Source organism: Antechinus flavipes, chromosome 2 (genome assembly GCF_016432865.1).
Source record: "Antechinus flavipes isolate AdamAnt ecotype Samford, QLD, Australia chromosome 2, AdamAnt_v2, whole genome shotgun sequence".
NCBI lineage: Eukaryota > Metazoa > Chordata > Mammalia > Dasyuromorphia > Dasyuridae > Antechinus > Antechinus flavipes.
Window position 1 is genome coordinate 269,479,000 of NC_067399.1, and position 23,307 is coordinate 269,502,306.

General features: G+C 34.4%; 1 non-coding gene across 1 annotated transcript; it reads right to left on the minus strand.

Annotated features, from left to right (window-relative positions):
- Positions 1–8,631: 8,631 nt before the first annotated feature.
- Positions 8,632–8,818, minus strand: LOC127552715 (U2 spliceosomal RNA). The gene has a single exon (XR_007951564.1). It is a non-coding gene; the product is annotated as a U2 spliceosomal RNA (small nuclear RNA).
- Positions 8,819–23,307: the final 14,489 nt, after the last annotated feature.

Here is a 23,307-nt window from a genome sequence, read left to right on the forward strand (position 1 = left end):
CAAAAAAAAAAAAAAAAACAAAACAAAACAAAAAAAAAAAACCTCCCTCTATCAGTGCAGATTGCCATCAATCCTCTAAATTTACAGTTTTAGATGTTACCTGAGACACTGAGAAGCTTATACAATACATTTGCCCTGGGTCATATAATCAGTAGATCCCAGAAGTAGGACTTAAATGCAGATATATATCTATATCAGTACATTCATTAGATTCATTCTTCTCTCCCTTTCTCCTTCTCCCTCTGTATATATGTGTATGTATATTGGAATTTTATAACCAGTTATCTATCCACTATGTTACTAACAAACATAGGAACAATAAAAAAAATATATATTGAATTAGAAATTCAATTCAACAAATATTTGCCAACTCTACCATACTACAGTACATGAAAAATAATGCACAGTGGAAGAACCTATCTTTATATTGGTGAAGTTTATAACCCATGAAACAGGGATTCTTGATCTGGGATTCATGGACTCCCAGGAGGTTTATAGTTTGATTTCAGAGCTGGAGAGGAGACATCTGGATTGATAAAGTTTAACCAGCTCATGTCATATGAGGATCAGTTGAAAAAACTGAAGAATCTTTAACTTGGAGATCAGAAGACTAAGAGAGTAGAATGAAGTGAGAGAGCTTGCTTGCTTCAAGTATTTGGGAATCTGTCATATAAAGAACAACTCTACTTTTACCAATTACTAGTTTTGTGACCATTAACAACTTAGGCTTTCAGGACCAATTTTCTCATTTGGAAATGGGGACAATAATATCTATAATGCCTATTTCATAAGGTTGTTGTAAGATTCAAATGTAAAATAATTTTCAAGCCTTAAGGTGCTACATTAATATCATTTTTTGTCCTGCATTAATTAATTCTTCACTGATAGGACAACCCATTTCTATGTGGGATAATGTTGTTGTTTTTTTTTTTTTTTTGAAGGGGTGTGGTCAGTTTGTTTTTTAGAACTGAAAATTACCATCATTAAATCAGGGGTCCCTGGAGAGATTGCAATAGACTATCTATTCTATTCCCCTGATTCTACGCAGTACTACACCTAAATATGAAATCCTTCTGGGAGCATTGAGCCATTTTTGGTGAATGTAGTTCTGAGAATTCCTGTTAGTTCAAATTGGAATTTTAATGACACCCAAGGGATATGAACTTAAATGATCCAAAGCTTTAAAAAAAGTTTTTCATGAACTTCTATGGATTGCCCCTCTTCCCACAAATGAGTAAACTGGGAATGGTGAATAAATAGTAACTTCTGTGGGAGATGGTCAGTAGGCGTTGGTAATGGTAAACATATGTTCTGAGATGGCCAATCATGACATCAAGGTCCATCTTTAAAAGATGATGTTCTCTCTACTTTCTGTGAACAGTAAATAAAATATATATCAAAATTTTGCTCAAGATATTTTTCCAGTTTTACAGCTAACTGCATTTGTCCAAACATTCTAGAGAACATTCTAGAGTCAGGCAATAGTATTAAACCAGGGATCAACCATATAGAAGTTAGAATTTCATTGAAATAGCTCTTCTATAAAATCTGGATTTTTATTAAGGAAAAGAAATCTGAATTTTTTAATTACTAAATTCAGAATATTTTCCAAACAAATTTGAAAATCAAAAGGAAATACAATAGCAAAGCACAGCATTTAATTGTTATCCAGATAGAAACAGCTTTTGGAAACTGATGCAGTGAAAAGTTGAAGAGATTATACAAAATCTCATCATTCTATGAACAAACAATTAAAAACCCCATTGATAATAATGAACACTCCTATCCCTTAATATACTGTGGTAATAGCTTACACTATTAGAGTATGCACTATGAGTTCTATATACTCTGGTGCTGAGGACTCAAGGACTTTGGAGTGCTTTGGCAGTTCTTTGATCCCTATGATGGATGTATAGACTTTGTCAAACAGTTGGATGTTGAATCAATAATAGTCATCTTTATTGAATAAATACTTTAAAGAGAGAAAACACATATACTCTCATTCTCTTCTTTCTGTCTCCTGACCATATGGCTTGAAATTTTTTGAGACTTTCTGTAAGGAAAGAAATTACCATTCCTGGGTAGTTACTATAGTTCACATATAACACAGACCAAAGTGCTGTCTAGATGATCCTGCACCCAGACTTTGAGTTCTTGGTCACCTCTTCTGCTGTGTGCTTCTTCCCTAAGTGTAGGTGGCCAGTAGTGATACCAAGATGTCCCCTTTTAATACTGGCAGTAACTTCATGAATTTAAAGGTTTGAAATTTTTTAGCTATCTCAGTTGGAGTTGACTAGCAACAGAAAGATTCTTCTACAGTTACACACTTCTTCAAGAATACTCCTACCACAACAAGGGGAAATCCCAAGTTATAGCCCAACTGGCCAAAAGATGCAGAGCTTGAGGGAATGCCTCAAAAAGTACAGAGTTAAGGTAAAGGTCAATCACCTCGTTAATAGTTCCAATAGGTGTGCCATGTTTTCATGTTTTATGTATCATGTATCAACCTCATGCATAAACATATTTGAAGTTTTAAGTCACTATATTCCATCTTAAGCCTTTATCAAGGCATATTTGTGAGTCTTTTATATTTTAACCCTTTCTTTTTATGGAAGTGGAAAAAATAGTAGTTACATCACACCTGCTTTCTCCATTGAATGCCTTTTATAATTCATTTTATTTATTTATTTATTTATTTATTTATTTATTTTTTTTGGTGAGGCAGTTGGGTTTAAGTGATTTGGCCAGGGTCACACACCTATTAAGTGTTAAGTGTCTGAGAGTGTATTTGAACTGAGGTTCTCCAAACTCTAGGGCCTGTGCTCTATCCACTGTGCCATCCAGCTGCCTCTTCTGGTTTCATTTTGAAAAGTTTTTAGACAGGACCCAAATTTAAGCTTTAGGTAATTTTCTCAAAGGCTCCAGGGAAGAGAGAAAAAAAAAAATCCAGAGCCAATAAGTGCCCAACACCTTTCTTTCAAGATCAAACTTTTCCAGAACTGAACTTAGTTCACATGAGCATAGAACTGAAGCCTTTTAGTATAAAAGTCCACAGTCTCTAACTAGCATCCTCAACCATTTTGTTGTCTTAATTAGGATTTTTTTTGTTTTTACCAATTTTAAGATGGAGTTGGGAAGAAATAAGGAATGAGAAAGAATAATGCTTTCTACAAGGAAAATTTAAGGCAAGAAATTGTTAAATAGAATTTCATCTAAAAGGGATCGCGATCCACCTCCAGAGAAAGAACTAGTGTTTGAATGCAGATCAAAGGACACTTTTTATTATATTTTCCTTCATGGTTTTTTAGTCCTTTTTTTTGCAATATGACTAATATGGAAATATGTCTTACATGACTGCATATGTATAACCTATATCAAATTGCTTGCCTTCTCAATGAAGTGGGAGGGAGAGGAAGAGAATCTGAAGCTCTGATTTTTAAAAAGAATGTTTAAATTTTTCCATATAACTGGAAAAAAATAAAATGAAATTCTCCTCTCACTTTAAAAAAAGGATTAGAGGTGAGAGAATTGTATATCAGTGAATGTAAATTCAATATGAACAATACACACATATACATATGCATATCTCATATATGTGTGTATGTGTGTGTAGATAGCATTGTTGTTTCATTAAGTAAGACATTGAGGGAAGTAATATTTCTGTTATGCGCTTTGCCCTATTGAGACCACATTTAGGGATTTTATGTTCAGTGCTGAACATCACATTTTAGAAAAGATGATAAGCTGACTTATGAGTACATGTACTCAAATCTATATTCTTTCCAAATGGCCTGGCTAGCTTTGTAACCCAGGGCAAGTGACTTAACTTCTATTTCTCTCAGTTTCCTCATCTGTAAAATAATCAGAATGATAGCATTTACCTCCCATGATCAAATGAAATAATAAAATACTTAGAACAGTACCTGACATTTAGTGATACATAAATATAGTTATCATCCCTATCATCATCATCATCATCATTTTCTAGGAGAAGCCAACAACCAATTAGATGGAAAACTTCAAGATCCTGGCATATGAGGAACTTGTATTAAAAAAAATATATATATATATATATATATATATATATATATACACACACATAGGAATTTAGAATTGCCATGATTGCTCGATTATGTTTTGATAACACTTTGTGTTTTGTAAATCTTAAACAAATGTTTTGAAATTTTAAATTATATTCTTGTAAGGAATTATAAAAATTTGCTAGTTACTAAATATTTCACCAGTTCAGCCACTTCTTAATCAGTCCAGGGTACACTGTCACTCAAATATACATTCTTCCCAAATGGCCTGCCATAAATTATTCTTGGTCTCAAGAAAATCCTATTCTAGGTCTCTGGCTAGCAAAATCCCTAGAATCTCTCTGAGATCTATTGCCTTGCAAATTTGGAAATGGACATATCTCATCATTTCCAAGGCAGGAGGCTGAGATCATCTCTGTGGTAGGTTAAAATGTAGATTCTTCAGCTTGGCATTTAAAACCTTCTACGTCTGGCTCCAGCCTACCTTTCCAGACTTATTTCACATCATTCCCTTTCACACATTCTACATTCCAATCTAACTGGCCTATTTGCAGCTCCCTGAATTCCATATTTCATTCTTTCCTCCCTTCCCCCTTCTGCCATCAATGCCTTGAAACAGGCTGTCCCTGAGGCACCCTATGATGTATTCCTTCCTCAACTCTGCCTTTTAAAATCCTTAGCTTCCTTATAGATTCAATTCAATTGCCACATCAAATGAGAAACATTTTTTTTGATCCCCTTAGTTCTTAAGGGAATCTCCTTATTTCTCAAATTGGCATTTTTATCAAATTAAACATTGTTTCTTCTCCTCCATCACCATCACCACACATGTAACTACACTATAAGATCCCAAGACAAATTCATAATTTGTCAGTGTGCCAGGAAACTTTTAAAGACTAAGTTAGGATAACAGCCAACTATATTGGCAAAGGAATTTTCCTCAATAGAAATTCCCTGTATCCATAAAAATCACACTCAGAAAAAAATAATCTCTTCTGTAAAATATAAGTTTTCTGAGGGCGAGGACTACCTTCATTTTGTCATTATAGTCATAATCCCTAGAACATAATAGACACTTGAAGAGGGAGAAAGCCTGTAGAGTTAAAACCACAATGAAAAGGAAAAGTCCTTTTTGAGAAAGGAAATTCAGTTTAAATACTTGAGTCTATAATTTAGGGAAAAACTGTTAGTCCTTGTTACTGATAAGCAATCCAAGTCCTATGCCATACTAATTCTATATTATCTAGATGAGAAGCATCTAGAGAAAAATATACTATCTAACTTTATTTTAATAACACCTAATGCCATAGAATCTTAGTACCAGATCCTATAATCAACATACTTAATCATAATACTGAGACCTGAAAGTGATAGCAATCTGCTCTGTTAGAAAGAGTTCCACCTATATGTACAAACTTAAAGTATTGAAGTTATCATAGTCACGGATTTAGAATTGGAAGAGAACTCAAAGGTCATTTAATCAAAGTCCCTTTTTCTATATCTGAGGAAACTGAGACCTAAAGACAGACATGATTTGCCCAAGCTCACAGGGCTGGTAAGTGGCAGAGCTGAGATTTGAACCCTTGCTTGGAGTCAAGCAACTCCAAATCTAGTATGTCATTCACTAAACCATCATAGAGCTATTGAAGTACTAAAATACCAAATAAAATTAATTAAATTAATGACGATGGCTAAATTTAGACATTATTATGTGTCAGCTATTGAACTAAGTACATTACAATTATTATTTCATTTTACCTCAGGAAATAAAAGCTATTATCACCATTTTACAGATGACAAAACTGAGGGAAACAGATATTAAGTCATTTGCCCTGAGTCTCAAACTAATTAATTAATAAAAAATTTTAAAATAATAATAATGGAAAAAAAGTTTTTATCCTAGTGATGCAAATCTTTCCTTTCTTTTCTAGAACTAGACACTTTCAGAACCTTCTCCTTAATAAATCATAAAAAGTAGCGAGTGCTCTCCATTAACCTTGGGTCACTGTAGGAAAACTTTCATTCTAGAAATTCAAATTGTTTTAAAATAGGTCAGTTATCATAGCAATACAATTAGACCTTAAATGTTCTAATTTATTACCACAATGCCTTAGTGAAGTATTTTTGATCAGGGATTCTTAACCTTTTTTGGATTATGGACAACTTTGGAAGTCCATAGAAGCCTATGCACCCCTTTCTAGAATAATGTTTTTAAATTAATCAAATAAAATACATTACAATTAATTATGATTAGATGAATGCTTAAAGATCAAATAATGCTATTAAGCACCTCTTAGATACCAAGCATTTGGTAAGATAAATAGACAAAAGTGATATGGCTCCTGCTCTCAAGCATTTTATATTCTAAAAGGGAGACTTTCTCCAGAAAGAAACAAATTGACTTTCTCAGTTGACCAAATAGAAACTATAAAAAGAGCAAAGCAAAGTAAGCAAATTAAATAGAAAGGAGTATTTTGCAAATACTATCTCATTTCACCCTCACAACAACCCTGGAACATACATGCTATTATTATCTTCATTTTACAAATAAGGAAATAGAGGAAGGCTTTAACTTATTTGCCCAGGATCACAAAGCTACTAAGTGTCTGAGACTGGATTTTAATTTAGAGTTGCCTGACTCCATGACGAGCATTCTAAAAATGCAATTTAAGTCTATATACCTGGAAACCTAACTACCATTTCCACATTTTAAAATTCTATTAATTTATTGCTTTTAAATCTAAGTCCTTTAAATGGACTTTCTAATATGTAAAGTTTAAATTTTTATTAGAAACTTTTCTGAAAATTGTATACCTGTTATATATGTGCTCAATATTCATAAAACTATTCTACCTGAAAGATGGGCAAAAAAATCAATAACATTGCTCTAATAGTTGAGTAACTCACAAGAAAATCTGCCATACATTGACCCACACTTAACACCGTACACCAAGATAAGGTCAAAATGGGCTCATGACCTAGGCATAAAGATTATAAATAAATTGGAAGAGCATAGGCTAGTTTACCTCGCAGACCTGTGGAAGAGGGAAGAATTTATGACCAAAGAAGAACTAGAGATCACTATTGACCACAACATAGAAAATTTTGATTATATCAAATTGAAAAGTTTTTGTACAAACAAAACAAATGCAGACAAGATTAGAAGGGAAACAATAAACTGGGAAAACATTTTTACAATCAAAGGTTCTGATAAAGGCCTCATTTCCAAAATATATAGAGAATTAACTCTAATCTATAAGAAATCAAACCATTCTCCAATTGATAAATGGTCAAAGGATATGAACAGACAATTCTCAAAGAAATTGAAACTATTTGTAGACATATGAAAACATGCTCCAAATCATTATTAATCAGAGAAATGCAAATTAAGACAACTCTGAGATACCACTACACACCTGTCAGATAGGCTAGAATGACAGGGAAAGATAATGGGGAATGTTGGAGGGGATGTGGGAAAACAGGGACACTGATACATTGTTGGTGGAATTGTGAACACATCCAGCCATTCTGGAGAGCAATTTGGAACTATGCTCAAAAAATTATCAAACTGTGCATACCCTTTGATCCAGCAGTGTTTCTACTGGGCTTATACCCCAAAGAGATTCTAAAGAAAGGAAAGGGACCTGTATGTGCCAAAATGTTTGTGGCAGCCCTGTTTGTAGTGGCTAGAAGCTGGAAAATGAAAGGATGTCCATCAATTGGAGAATGGTTGAGTAAATTGTGGTATATGAATGTTATGGAATATTGTTCTGTAAGGAATGACCAGCAGGATGAATACAGAGAGGACTGGCAAGACTTAACATGAACTGATGCTAAGTGAAATGAGCAGAACCAGGAGATCATTATATACTGTTTGAGGATGTATTCTGATGGGAGTGGATCTCTTCGATAAAGAGAGCTTTAAATGATCAAAGATGGACAGAAGCAGCTACACCCAGAGAAAGAACACTGGGAAATGAATATAAACTGCTTGCATTTTTGTTTTTCTTCCCGGGTTATTTATACCTTCTGAATTCAATTCTCCCTGTGCAACAAGAAAACTGTTCTGTTCTGCACACATATATTGTATCTAGGATATACTGTAACCCATTCAACATGTAAAGAACTGCTTGCCATCTGGGAGAAGAGGTGGAGGGAGGGAGGGGAAAAATCGCAACAGAAGTGAACGCAAGGGATAATGCTGTAAAATTACCCTGGCATGCGTTTTATCAATAAAAAGTTATTAAAAAAAAAAAGAAAAGAAAAGAAAATCTGCCATATACAATAGTATCTACCATATAAAACTTTAAATGTCTGGGATGGGATTTGAGCTCAGATCTTCCTGACTCCGTGTCTAATGCTCTGTCCATTGTGGCAACATGTTGCCATTTATTATCTAACTTTGTTTTTGTTCAGAAGTCTTTGACTCTAATGTGATACAAAATACCAGTGCTATCCATGAGGTTTTCTTGGGAAATATACTGGAGTGGTTTCTCATTTCCTTTTCCAGTCAATCCTTTTGTCAAGTATCAAAGCTTAAATGACTTGTCCAGAATAATACATTTAGAACATGTCTGAAGCTGAATTTCAATTCAGGTTCCTAGTCCACCATTTTGCTCACTGAGCCACCAGCTGCCTCAAAATAATTTTCAAAGCAAGCCTATTCCCCCAAATTCCCATTCAAAAATCCATTTAATATGTCATCTTTGGATAGAGAATATATCAGGTATTAAACTGATTAGTGTACCTTGATCTTAGACAAAAGGCCAAGAACCATTGTACAAGGTTTAGTTCAAATGAACTGGCTAAACAATGTTCTCCTATGTTATATCTGATTTAAAGAAGTTGCTAAAGGAGGTAAATTTTTTTTAATGATATGTAAGTCTATGTATTTGGTAACCTAACTATTATTTCCATATTAAAACAGTCTATGAATTTCTTGTTTTAAAATCTAAGGCAAGTTCTTTAACATATCTTTGATATGTAGAGTTCAAATTTTGGTTAAAAATTTTTCTGAAAACTGTATACCTCCTGTGTATGTGTTCAATATTCATAAAACTATCCCAGTCTAAAAAGTGGGTGTAAGAATAAATAATATTGCTTCAAGAGCTGGATAAGCCCAGAAAAATCTGCTTTGCACAAACACATTTGCCACAAATAACCGTTCTCTCTGTATGATTGCAGTAGAAGAGGCATTCTCAGTGAATATGAGGTTAAGGTTTGTTTTCTTTAGCATCATGACTGTATTATCCATGGATACCTTTTCTTTCAATGGCCTTAAATAGGAAACAGTTGAAAGACTAGGTGAAAAATAAACTTACATAGGCAATGTTTAAAAAGCTGTTTCTAGTAAATGGTCAAACTTGCTAGGCTCTTAGATCTTCATTTATTTGCTCCATCTGGAAGTGCAGGGTTTTGTGCTGCCATAAAGTAATTCTCCTTTTCCATCAATAATCTTTCATTTCAAGCATGGCCAGTTTGCATTATGAATATGAGGACTAAGACCCATCCCTTTGGATAACTAGCAGTGTCAGCCAGGGTGGAGTAGAGCTGCCTCCATAATCAAAAGAAATATTTCAGGGAGCCGCTTGTTTTGAAACAAAGAGTTCCCTCCCAGCACACCTCTATATTTTTGCTTCTTAATCTTTAGCATGTCTATTTAGCATTTAAGTGCTATGAGTAGCAGTCTCATTCTCTTAACCTTTGGACATTGATAGCTCCCAGTCACTCAGATATCTCATCTTTATCTTGCCTTCTGATTATGCTTCTTCTCAGTCCTTCCTGAGCACTGCCTCATTTATTCTTGGCAAAATTATTCTCTCTCATCTCTACACAAGAAATTTCCCTCCTCCTGGTGGTACGGTGAATAGAGACCCAAACTTAGAGTTAGGAAGATGAGTTTAACTCTTGACTCAGGGACAAGACAAATTCTGAAGCCTTAGTTCCTATATCCATAAAATGGAGACAATAATAGTGTTTACTCAATAAAGTTTTGTGGGGATCAAATATAACATGTGTAAAATATTTTATAAATTGTTAAATGATATGTTTTTATTGCTCAGTTGTTTTCACTCATGCCTAATTCTTCATGGCCCCTTTTGGAGTTTTCCTGGAAAAGCTACAGGACTATGTTTCCATTTCCTTCTCTACCTCATTTTGAGGAAACTGAGTCAAATCTTTAAATGCCAAGCTAACACATGTCTAAGGCAGATTTAAACCCAGGGAGATGAATCTTCCTGACTCTGGGTCCTGTGCTTTATCCACTGTGTCACTTAGCTGTCAAAACAATACCTAAACATTAGTTATTAATTACTGGCATTTGTTTTGCCTCAGAGAGCGCATGGCATTGCTAAAGCTTTTTTGTTTTGCTTTGTTTTCTTGAGGGTTTTTTTTTTTTTTGAGGAAGGGTAGGGATTGGTGTTACATTTGTACATTTTCTTAAATAGTAAGACTTTTGTAATCAAAATAGAGTTGCCTTGTACTTAAGTCAATTAGGAATCATATTTTATCTTGGGTGAGATCCCAAAACATTGATGATGTCATCCATACACTTTTAAAAGAATTCTTTCTTATCCTTGATTGGTATAAAATTTGCCACTGTATTTTAAAAAGGATAAGCATATCTTCTGCCAGAGAAATAATTTCTTATAAGAGAATTTTCTTAATCTAAAGTAAGCATTCTTAACCTGAGATCCACAAACTTGAGTTTTCAAAAAATATTTTGATTCATGTATTTCAATATAATTGGTTTCTTTTATAATACTTTGTATTTGGTTTTACACATTTTAAAAACATTGTTCTTTTCTTTCTTTTTTTATTAAAGCTTTTTATTTTCAAAATATATCATGGATAATTTTTCAATATTGACCCTTGCAAAATTTTGTGTTCCAAATTTCTCCCCTTCTCCCCATCCCCTCCCCTAGATGGCAAGTAATCCTATATACATATATATAGATGGTTCTCTTCATCACAAGATCACTGGAACTGGCCTCAAATATCTCATTGAAAATTCCATCAGAATTGATCATCGTATAATCTTGTTGTCACCATGTACAATGATCTTCTGGTCATTTCACTTAGCATCAGTTCATGTAAGTCTCTCCAGGCCTCTCTGAAATCCTGCTGATCTAAAAACATTGTTCTGAGAAAGGATCTATAAAGTTCATCAAACTGCCAAAGAGGTCCACCATACAAAAAAGTTTAACAGACCACAGTCTGTGATAAAATATAGAACAATGTTCCAAAGTATGTCATGTTGATTTCAGTAGTTGAAAGAAGGTACAAAAAAGATGTAAAGAAATTTCTGACCATTCTTTCTAGTCCTTCATCGTGCATTTATATGCACACATACACATCATCATCATTCATCACCATGCATTTTTTGTACACATACAAACATACACACACACACACACACACACACACACACACACACACATACACACACATACACACACACACCCATCCATCCCCTTTTTGGTTAGACTTAGTTAGAAATGTCACTAAAAATATCATGACAGTGGTTACTTTGGATATATTCCTTACTTCTTAGATGATTTAGAAAAATACAAATAGTGTTAACAGCTACATTGCCCTACATTATTATCATATGCTGTCTTTTCTATTTATCATCTATATGACTTTGGATGAGTTGCCCACTTACTCAACAATGTTAGTAAATTCCTATTTTATGCTAAACTCTACGCTAGGGACTCAGGGTAAAATTATAAAAGTGTGATAATCCCAGTCCTCAAAAAACTTGTGTTCTGTTGTGGAAGGTAGGAGCAGGGAAGGGATGTCAGGAAGAGGAATGTCTCTCTAAGCTCTCTTTTCAGCTCTAAATCCATGATTCTATAAACATTTTATTACACTTTTTGATTTCTGAGTTCTTCTTTTCCCTTAGTTCATTTATCATCCTTCATCATTGTTACTTTCTTTGTTTCAAGGAAGAATCTGTAATGACTATGATTACTTATACAAATTGTGATCTTAAAACAAAGGCTAGGGGTCTGGGGATTTGGTTGGTAAAAACAATTATATTTTTATTTCAGTATAATTGGCTTCCTTTGTAATTCTATGTATTTTATTACAGTATTCCAAACTATGTGGAATGGAGCATCTTTATAAAGAAGAAGGGGAAAAAAAGCTTAGAAATAATCATTTGTTAAGGATATGCTGTGTGCCAGGCATTGTATTAAGTGTTTTGCAAAAGTTATTTCTTTTGATCCTCTCAATAACCCTGGGAGATAGATACAGCAATATCTCCAGGGAAACTGAGGAGGGCAGAGGTTAAATGGCTTATCTAGTGTCACATTGAATCTGAGGCCAGATGTGTATTCAAGTCTTCCTGATGCTGCCTGAGCTACCATTTTTATCTACTGCACCACTTTTTCACTATCTTTGAATTAGAATACTTTTGGACTGTCTTTTCTCCAATATTAAACCAGAAAAGGAACCATGATCAGCAAGGACTAAAAAGATGAGATAAATAAAATTCTTGGATTAATGATATCACTGATTTCATACTGTAGGAAACTGCTGTGCCTTTTAAAATATCTACTATATTAAGCTATGTAGAATTATTTTTTAATAAATTTTTATTAATAGAACTCATGCCAGGGTAATTTTTTACAGCATTATCCCTTGCATTCACTTCTGTTCCGATTTTTCCCCTCCCTTCCTCCACCCCCTCCCCCAGATGGCAAGCAGTCCTTTACATGTTGAATAGGTTACAGTATATCCTGGATACAATATATGTGTGCAGAACCGAATAGTTTTCTTGTTGCACAGGGAGAATTGAATTCAGAAGGTATAAATAATCCGGGAAGAAAAACAAAAATCGAAGCAGTTTATATTCATCTCCCAGTGTTCTTTCTTTGGGTGTAGCTGCTTCTGCCCATCTTTGATCAATTGAAACTGAATTAGCTCTCTTTATCGAAGAGATCCACTTCCATCAGAATACATCCTCAAACAGTATCATTGTTGAGGTATGTAATGATCTCCTGGTTCTGCTCATTTCACTTAGCATCAGTTCATGTAAGTCTCACCAATCCTCTCTGTATTCATCCTGCTAGTCATTCCTTACAGAACAATAATATTCCATGATGTTCATATACCACAATTTACTCAACCATTCTCCAATTGATGGGCATCCATTCATTTTCCAGCTTCTAGCCACTTATGTAGAATTATTTTGGATAGATGTGACTCTTTCTCTGTTTAACCCTCAATACAAAAGAATTTATACATTATTAATTAGACTTTAGCTATGATGCAAAATACTTTATAAATGTCCACTCTATGCTCAATCCCCTAATTATATGCTTAAAGAATTTATGTAGAATAAGCAAAACAATGAATGTTGTACATATTATGTTAGCTGCTAAGTGAATGGACTATAAAATAATAATATTGCTTTAATACTGGGGTTGTGGATTCTCATTGATTTATAGTAAATGTATTTAAAAGTTTTTTGGGGGGGGTTTGGTATGAGGGGATTATTTTTTGTTATTGTTGTTTTGTTTTGGGGTTTTAGGTATGCACCATATTGGAAGTTTGTTGTAGCCTGTGGACCACTTCACAGAACCATGTTTTAAAATGCACAAAATAAAATTGTCATTAAGCATCTCTTTAGAACCTACTATATGTTAGGCACTGTACTAAAATACATAAGATAACAAAGGAAACCAGCTATATTGAAATGGCTTAAGGAATACCTGTTGATATTCTCTCTCTTTGAAATATCTGGCTTCAATTAAAGTGATTTTTATGGGCAAGTTCAAGAACTGAATTTCCTCACTTGAAAATTGATAAAACAAAGTCCCAACAGGTTAAGTCCTTTGCCCAAGGTCACAGTCACAAGAGGTAGGATTTTTAATGTAGGTCCTTCGGAGAAAAGGAGTATTCCCTATGCCATATGCACTGTCTCCTTGTGGATGATGATAGTGGTGGATTGTTTAGCTTTAAATGGGTTCAGCAAAACCCATTGCAGTTTTCCATCATGTTGCTTGGGGTCCACTATCAGGCATCACCATGCAAATATTCTTGTAGATTGAGCTCTGTTTTTTATGCTATGGTGGTTTCTGCCATACTTAGATTCTACTTATGTAATAATAACAAAACACAATTAGGTGATGCTATAGTGGATAGAGTGGATAGGACCTGGAGTCAGGAAGATTCCTCTTCTTGATTTCAAACCTACCCTCAGGTACCTAGTAGCCATGTGATGCTGGGCAAGTCACTTAACCCCATTTGCCTCAGTTCCCTCTTCTGTAAGATAGCTGGAGAAAGAAATGACACACTACTCCATTATCTTTGCCAAGAAAACCCCTAGTGGGGTCATAGAGAGTTGGATATAAATGAAAAACTAAACCACAACAAAAACAAAGAAATGATATTAGAGTGGTCGTAGTTAGGGTAAGGAATCAGGTATTCTCTGTCATTTTCCACTTCTTGTAAGTCTCAGTTCTGACCTAAAACTGAGTTGGGGAACTATCATAGAGGACAGAGAACAAGGAAGTTCTTAAGGAAGGATGAAGTTAGTATCTCTCCTGCAGCTGCAGTTCTTATACCTATGTTTCACCAAGAAATTGCCTGTGAGATCCCCACTAAAATATTTAAGAGCAGAAATCTTGATGGACTAAGATCTTGCTTGATTAAAATTTCTACAAGTATATTCCAAAAGCTTTACCTTATAATATATTCTAAGTGACAGTTAGCTACTATCTTTATATCCAGCCTAATTAATTCAGATCAAGCTATCAAGACTGGCATACAAGTCCACTTTTTTTTTTAACACCCAGCTAACAAGAAGAATAAATTGTCCTTAGTACCTGGTGACATGTTCTATTCACATGTTCCTACTTGCTAAGATCTCAAAGCACCAGGAAAATCTAGTTTATTCTTGAGCTAGCCCTGGAAAGCAAGTGGATGATGTGATGTTAGCTCATAGGATGAAAGCAATTTTCCTAATGTCACAAAGAGAGCCAGGGGCAGACCTAGAAGGAAGGTTAATATTTTCTGAGTTTCAGGGCTAGATCTGTCCTCAGGGACATGGAGAGCCCAAGGCCATCCCTTGGGGTTAAATTATATGGTATGTCCCATCCTTTCACCCCACCCCCAGCATTTTTATTTAAAAGATATCTAGTTAAGATGATGATCAATGATAGTCCAGAAGGGGGAAAGGTGATTTTTTTTTTTAAGGCAAAGTATCAGTTAAAGAGATTGAAAGAGTAGAGAAGTGTCAGAAAAATTGTCTTGGGGAAAAATGAGAGAATTATATATGTGCATGGATATAAATATACATATGAGCATATACACACATCTATACATATATGCATGTACATATATAATGTATAGTAGTGTGTTGATAAATGTTTTAAAGATGGACTCTCCCCCCAAAAAATGTCTAAATGAAACATTTCAACTTTAATCTTCATTATTAATATTTTCTCCATCACTTTCCAATGTTTAAACAATCAACACAACACAAATCAACCTCTGATATGTAACATTTGCCACTTTCTGAGATGTAAAGATTCATACTGAAAATGTAACAATTGGCTTTGGTTTGCCAGTATCCTTTCTAAACATTCACTGGTAGATCCAACTGTCACAACCTTCTAGTTCCATAGCAGCCCTAAAATATCCCAAAACACAATGGGGACAAATAGAATCACTGGATTATAAATTTAGAGTTTAATAGATTATATATCATAAGACTTTTAAAGTCAGATAAATGGATTAGTTGATAGAGCACTGGATTTAGTGTCAGGGAAACCTGAATTCAAATCTAGCCTCAGACACTTACGAGCTGTGTGATACTGGGCAAGTCAATTAACTTCTGTTTGTCTCTACCTTCTCATCTGTACAATGAGAATTATTATAATAGGACCTCCCTCTCATAGCTGTTGTGAGAATCAAATGTACTTAATACAGTTTCTGGCACATAGAAGGCATTACATAAATGCTGACTTGGATGATGATGATGATGATGATGATGATGATGACAGTTCTATTGCATTCTTTGACTTCATGGGAATTCCTAAAACCTGAGATCTGGTATCTTGATCTTTTTAGATCTGTTGCTATGTTTTATTAGTCTTCAAGAGAAATGGCCAAGAAATATCCCTATAAGGAAGGAGAGAGAGCTGGCTAACAATAATAACTCACATTTACAAAGCATTTTAAGAATTGTAATTAATCCACAAACATTTATTAAGCATTTGCTTTGTACCAAACACTAGAGATTCAAAGAAATATATGACAATCCCTGCCCTCCAGAACAATAGCCTTGTGAAGTAGAAAGTAGTAAGTATTTCTATCTGAGTTTTACAGACGAGCAAAGTGACAGAGAGGCTATGTGTCTTAGGGTCATGGAACAATACATTTTATAGTTGGAAGGAAACAGAAGATATCTAAGCCAACTCACTTATTTTACAAATAATGAAACTAAATTAGCCCAGAGAGCCTTATGACTTATCCAACATCATACATTCAAGGGATGTGATCCTAGATCTTCTGATTGCAAAGTCATTTTCTATTCACTATCTTTGTGGTGTCAAATAGAAACAGGCATCACTAAATCACACATAAAGATTCCTGAAGACTACCTATTGACTTAGAAAAAACATATATTCATCCTTTCTCTTTCTCTCTCTCTCTCTCTCCCTCTCTTTTTCCCTCTTTTCTTTCTTTTTTTCTTTTCTTTTTTCTCTATTCTTCTTTTTTTCCTCCTCCTCTTCCTCTTTCTTCTTTTCCTCCTCCTCCTCCTTCTCCTCTTTTTCCTTCTCTTCTTTCTCCATTCTCTCTGTGTGTCTGTCTCTCTCTGTTTCTCACCACATACACATACAAACATACATAAATATATACACACATAAACATACATATATAAAATAAACATTTTATATCTATCTACTTATATATTTATGGAGTGTTCAGGTCTACGGTGTTTGACACCCTCTGCGCTACAACATGTGGCAAAGTTTTTTTTTTTTAAAAAAAGAGAAGCTAGAATTCAAACCCAGTCTCCTGAAGGTAGGTTCAGGTAATTTTCCACTAAACCTTACTACCTCTCCTATTTGTTCTATTCTCTCTCCTGGAGCAAAGGTAACCTCATATCCAAGTCTGCCACCAAGTTAACATGTGTCCTTGAGTTAGTTATCCCTTCTAGATGTCTCCATTTCCTCATATATAAAATAAGAGGGTTGGAAACTATGGTACCTTAATCTAATACTATATTAATGTGTCCCCAAAATGAATATAAAGAATTAAAAGAAACATAGAAAAACAAATGAATTGATAATGAAATAAGAACTAGAAAAACAACATATATAATATCACTAACAGTGTAAATGAAAAGAACAATAACACAAAATCAAAATGGACAGAATATTATATATAATGATCTATATTGGCCCGGGGAAAGTTATAAAAAACAGGCCTACTTCCAGATTTTGGAGAGGAGGGAAACTGTACGTATAGGGTATTGCATGTATTATATGACAGGGCTGGTATTTTTATTAGTTTTACTAAATTGCTTTTTTGTCTCTCTTTCTTATATAATCTCTATTCCAAATGATTGCTTAATGAGCAGAGAAATAAAGAAGAATATATTCAGAAATAAAGGTAATATGAAAACAAAATGTATAACAAAAATTCTTTAAAAATCAGAGGATAGGCTTTGATATTATTTAAGACTGTTTCCAGTTCTAAAATTCTGATTCTGTTAATATCTTACTGTATAGTAATAGAAGAGTTATATTGAATGTGTTTAATTAATTAAGTAATTTGCTTGTTTTGACTGGGACAGTTGTTTCTCATCTTTTCTTAAGAGAATTGTTTGGTCTTCAGACAACACTTCAAATAACATGTGCCCATGGTTTTACTTATAGAAAGTCTTATAGGAAAATTTTCTTTGAGAGCCTTCAATATTGGATCCATATTCAAATCCATTAGTTCTCAGATAAAGAATGTTATCAGCCACGTCTAAATAAGAAAAATCAAATGCCAAATTGTTCCCTGTTTTTAAACTTTTGAGCACTTCTTGTTGTGATTCATTTAGACAATCAAATTCTATTAAATTCTATTAAGATTTATTAAGAATCCTCTATCTGCTTGTACTGGGATGGGGAGCAGACAGGCAAGAATGAATAGGAGCAGTCCCTACATTCAAATACTGATAATAATAATCATTCAATAATGATAATAATAGTTAATATTTATATAGATTGAAGTGCTTATACTTTCTGATAGCTAACAAAAAGGAGTATGGAATAGAAACAAAATGCTTGAGTTAAAAATATATATATACGGAACTAGGATCTAGCCTACATTACCTTTACCAAATGTTATTTTTTCCCAAGTAAGGCTTACAAAAGAAAAGGGACAATCATTGTTCAATAGCTACCCCATTTGGACAGAAGAAATTAGTGCTTTTTAGATTTTTATTGGTGTTTAGTCATTTCAGTCATGTGTGATTCTTTGTGACCCTATTTGGGTTCTTCTTAGATTAAATTAAACCACTAGAATGGTTTTTGCCATTTTCCTCTGTAGTTCATTTTATAGATGTGAAACTGAGGCAAACAGGGTTAAGTGACTTGTCCAAGCTCATGTAGCTACTAAGTGTCTGAGATTAAATTTAAACTCCTGGCATTCCTGACTCCTGGTTTGATGCTCTATTTACTGCAGCACCTAGAATCAGAGGAATAAAACTTTCTAAATATAGCATCTTTCGAGCTGAGCAATAGATGAGTCCTTCTGCCCCAACTTCTCTCTCTCTTACTTTTTGCCACCCAGTGAAAGAATTAGGGCTAGAAATAAGGATTGATATTCCACAGGTTAGAAGTGGATCCAGAGGTGGAGACAGGAACAGTTACAGTACGGCATAGCCATGGGATCTTTGAAAGTATAAATCTAAAGAAAGGAAGAGTACCCCTGACTAAAGAATTGTAAATTTAGAGCTAGGAGGGATTTTAGATTTTATTTCAAATTTTATAGTTGAGTAAAACTGAGGAAAGAAATTAAATGACTTGCTCAAGATCACATAAGAATAAGAGGCAGGATTTAAATCCAGATGTTCTGACTTTTAATTGCAGAGCTCATTCCACTATACCATGCTATTGCTTAAAAAGAATTATAAGAAAAGAAAGAATAAGGATTGACAGGTGCTGTTATCATGTAGGAAATAAGAACAGTCATAGCACTGAGCTTTGGATAGGAAATAAAAAGGTTACATTCCTTTTAGCACACAACCCCATTAAAAACATGAAGATTCAAACAGTTAGATAGCCCAGTGGATAGAGCTCCCATCCTAGATAGAGTCTCTTGACTCTTGGACCTAAGTTCAAATACAGCCTCAGACACTTACTAGGCAAGTCACATAACCCCAATTGCCTCATCTCCAAACCTCCTCCCTGAAAAAGAAATAATGGGGGGATGTAAGGAAACAAAAAGAATGAGATCAGAAGGATGATCCTTCCTCCTCTCTTAACTCTTAGCATTATCCTAGCCTCTATTTTCAGATGCTATGCCAAAATTCTTCCTTATGATTTTTAAAATCTTATCCCTGAATCCTGGGATTTTGGATTAACCTCAAAATCCATAATATGATTCTCAATCCCAGAGTCACTCCCAGCTGTGGAAAAGTAAACTGAAGAATTTCTCTGTATCTGATGGAAGAGTCAAAGGGAATGAAGAACTCTGAAAATAAAATAGACAAAAAATATTATTAATCCTATTTATTGTAAATTGTTAAATATATGAAGGAGATTTAGTACAAATTTTTGTAGAGTTAATCATTATCTCCATTTTCTCAGTGACCACATAATAAGGAAATATGAGATTTCTATTAATAAAAATTATTTTATGTATAATTTAGTTAATAACTTTATGTTTTATATAATAATTAATGTAATTATTATTAATAAAAACTAATATATATTAATAAAATGTTCAATTTTTTTCACTGATGGTTGATCCAAATACTTTGGTTTCAGATTTGTTTGCTTGGTTTGGTTATTGGCTAGCTTAAGAGAAATGGGACAAATGTTTAGCTAGGAAAATTTGTGGGTTCTTTTTCACATCTTGTTGTCAGAACTGGCCTTCTGAATCTGGTCACACCTGCCCAAACAGCAGCCCCGACAATGGAATTGTCCTTGAAACAAAATAACTTTCCAGGCTTTAGTATTCAATAAGGAAAGGGCAGTGACAGAAACCTATTGTTGCACATTTAATCAAACATCGAAATGTTATTGTAAGCCTTCGCTTTGACTTTCCATTTAAATACCAGTAGGGAAAGGAGGGGGGATGAATCTCACACCCCGGACACAGATCAACTTTTCTTGGGTCTGTGTACACATACTCACCACTCTGGAGAACTATACTTTAAAAAAAATAAAATAAAATGCCAGTACTTCTTCGGCTATCAGGTATTCTGGGAGAAATGTAAATTAGTGTCTGTCATAAAGTTCGGGGGAAGGGGGTAGATGAATTAAAATCATTAATGGGAAAGCATTATTCACAAAACGTAAGCCTTTTTTTCCCCAAAGTCGGAACTCAATCAATATAATACAATAAATCAAACATGAGTCTGTAGCCAGGAAGCGACTGGCTCCTGGTTCATTTGAAAGGAAACCGGGGACAGAGCAGCAAAACAGGCTTCTGCTTAGCACATTTTCCCCATTTTTCATTGAAAATGGATAAAATGTCTAACTTCAAGCTCTTACCAGAATGTGTTTCTATACAATTTCCTTAGAAATTTCTGTTTCATGTGCACCTCTATTTATTCTGATTGTGAATTAATTACTGCTGGTTCTTTGGGTTTTATTGTTCATTTCAGAAAAGGAGAAAAGGGTTCTTTCTTTTTTTTTTCTTTTTTTCCCTTTTTTTTCTTTCCTTTTTGTCATTTCACTAAAGAAGTTAGGGTTCTGTCTCCTTGTTAACATGATGTCTAGCCTTAGAATCACTAGGACATTCTGAAACTTTTTTTTTTTCTTTTCTGTAAAACCGGGTTAACACAGAAACACTTTTTTTTTTGTCATACCCAATTGTACTTCTGAGATCTTTAATAACATTTGTTCAGAACCTTTTGTTTTCCTGTTAACATTTTCATTTCAGTGGGTGCTGATAATTTTCTATTATCTCCCCCTTCTTTATGTTTTTCCATGTATTTCCTTTTCAGAGAGCTTAGCTGAATTAACTGAAGAATAAAACTATATAATATAGTCTTATTATAAGCAGAACAAAATGAAGATGATCTGATGAGATAAATCACTGGAGGTTAATAGCTTTTTTAAAATCAATCTTCCTTCAAAGGAAAAGGCTAAATGGCTTTAGTGGATGAAACGCTAGCCTCTCACCTCTAAGACCATAGTTCAAGTCTCAACTGCAGAGCCTTAAATGAAATGTTTACTGGGCAGAGATCAGTCTCTAGTGGACAGAAATCTGCACTGCATGAGCTCCCCCAGCCACCCCCTCTGCAGTTCGTTCCCGTGGTGGTATTGATGCGTTAAGCAGCTACAGACTGTCCTGTCCCCTTTGGAAACTGTCCAGATTGGAGTTAACATCACTGTCAGGAAATGGTGAGAGTGTTTTCAGATCAGCCGCCTCAAATAACATCAGTGATGGGGATTCACTGGAAGCTGCTGCTTCCCTTCTCTGACCTCTGAGCTGTCACCCAAATAACCTGACCTTAGCCTCCTAGAAAACCAAGTGACATCTTTTCCTATCAATTAATATCCCAGAACAAACAGAATTGGTCACTTGAATGTCTAGTATTATCAAGGCTTGATTTTTTTTTAACTTGAGGTGCTTCCTAACAATGGGAAAGGTAAACCTCTAAATCAAGTCATTCGAAGAAAATAGGAGATTGTTCCCCTTGCAAGTAAATAAATGAATATTTATTTCTGCAAATGCCTTGCGAGGTTCTCAGTATCTCAATCAGATATGAATCGGAGACTTTTCTTGCTTCTACTAATCTCAGCATCCACAGGCAATATAAAAGGATCCCTTATGTTCCCTTCTTAGGAATGTGTTTTTAAGTTCCTGTCTCTCCCAGAGTACACTGCATTTTGAGCAGCCAAAAGAGAGATGCAAACTGTTTACTGAACACACGCACGTGGCACAAATAGCTGTCATTTAAGGACAGTCAGCTCAATTTTATGAGCAGAGATGTGCTCGTTGAATAATCCTACTGTAGTGTCCAACTAAAACCAGCACTTTATTTCACTGTTTTATGGGGAGATATGTTTCCTCTGTGCTTTTTTATGTGGTGGGCAATAACCCTCTTGAAAGTGGAAGCCAGGCTTAATTTGGGAGTGCTGGGCCTGGGGATTCCAATTTGCATGCAGTGAAAAACACATGAAAAGTTTAAGAGTGGGATCATATGAAAACATAGATGGATCAGTGACATTTCCATATTCTTCCCAAATGATTTATTAATAATTTTTGTTTATGGCTAATTCAAACCACCTGCAAATCTCTTTGCTATGACTAAAGTGAGCTTTTTAAGTTCCCTCCATCTTTTCCACCCCCAGCTGATAAATGGCTCTATAATTTCAGAGGAAATATGTTAAAGGTCATGAGTTAACATCTCCTCTGATTCTTGTTCTTCCCAGATCTTCTTTTCCAAATGGGTAGAGGGGATAGCTGTGCAACATTCTTTCCTTGTCTTTATAAGTCCATTCAGAAACAAATTGAGGGTGTATGTGAGAGTGTGTGGGGTGTGGGGGTGGGTGTGGGGGTGGGTGTGTATACACAACAGAATCCACACACATTCTATATAGTCTATTACTAAAATTATACAATTGCCTTTTGAAAATTTCATACAAAAATCTTTCCTTAATAATCTATGAATATCACTGCCTGAATCAAGTATTATTATTCCTTTTTAAAATTAAACTATCCACAAAACATGCATTTACTTTCAGCTATACAAAATGCTAATAATGCTTTTAGAATGGTCTTTAAAAAGTCTAATTATATCATTTAAAAACTGAGAGACCAAAGGCCAAGCTAAATTCTCCTAACATAAATCAGACTTTTTTTATTTCAATGACTTTAAAAACCTCAAATGCAGTAATTTTAATAGCAATGAAAGAATGAATAAGTCATAACTCCGCCTGATCACATAACTGTCTATAACTGTTATTAAATGCTCCAAAATAAGTGAACTCATTATGTTTCTGCACTGCTTTTAGCTAATCTAAGATTCTGCTCACTTAATCATGCAGAAAAGGCTTCAGCACAGTTTTAGACCCTCAGCAAGGTC